Raw genomic sequence first — 1170 nt, 5'->3', positions numbered from 1 at the left:
TAGATTCTAATCCTCTGATGCTCTGATCCTAGCAAGACAAGTTAACAACCTAGCCCACATCTGGTCATCCTTACCTGGTATCAGGAAAACTGTGTACCTTTCCCATTGTTCTGAATAATTTATTCACCCAAAAATGCAGGTTTGCGTCACCCAAAACTTCTGGCAGACTTGCGTCAAATTCAGTGAATGGTTTCAGGGAGGGAAAAAATTTTAAAAGGTGAAATATTTCATTTTGACATTTTGAAACAGTGTGTTTCAAGGTTTTGTTTGGAAATGATATTTTATTTAAAAAAAATGTTAGATTTAACTTTAAAAGAAAGAACATAAGACCATGAGAATGGCTGTACTGGATCAGACCAAATGTCCATCCATCCCAGTATTCTGTCTGCTGACAGTGGCCAATGCCAGGTGACCCAGAGGGAGTGAGCAAACCTCTCTCCTGCCATCCATCTCCACCTTCTGACAAACAGAGGCTAAGGACACCATTCCTTACCCATCCTGGCTAATAGCCAATTATGGACTTAACCTCCATGAATTTATCTAGTTCTCTTTTAAACCCTGTTTAGTCCTAGCCTTCACAACCTCCTCAGGCAAGGAGTTCCACAGGTTTAAAGGGAGCAGAGGGTAAAAAACAGATATATAAATGATTTTTTGGGAGGAGGGTGGAACAAGTTGCAATTATTTTAGGATTTTTCAGGTCAGCCACCAAATCAAATCAAAACAAAAACCACCCAGCTCTAATGTAAACTCCCTTGATTTCTGCTGAAGGGGAGGGAAGGTTTTTCAACTGAGACAACAGTGAACTTCACCCTCTGGCAATCAAGTCGGCAATATGCTATAGTTTTGTGCTAATAGTTGTTCTTTGCAGATTGTCCACTTTGAAAGAGAAAGAATGAGTTACTCACACATGGGTAAAAGTACTCTTACTTTCAGCAAACATGAGTCTCAAATGGACTAAAATGCTGTCATTGGTCATACGGAATTCCAGGTTCTCATACTGTTTTTTATTTATACAGAAATTTCCCCTATGTATGTCTGCCTTCAAAGCCTGTGTGAAGCAATGGCCCAGGGTAATGACACCACCGTGACTGAATTCATCCTTGCAGGATTCACTGACCATCCAGAACTGCAGGTTGCCCTCTTCCTCATATTTCTGGTGATCTATGTTCT

Source organism: Chelonoidis abingdonii, chromosome 4, assembly GCF_003597395.2.
Source record: "Chelonoidis abingdonii isolate Lonesome George chromosome 4, CheloAbing_2.0, whole genome shotgun sequence".
Taxonomy (NCBI): domain Eukaryota; kingdom Metazoa; phylum Chordata; order Testudines; family Testudinidae; genus Chelonoidis; species Chelonoidis abingdonii.
The sequence above is the reverse complement of the archived record's forward strand: the minus strand, read 5'-3'. Positions refer to the sequence as shown.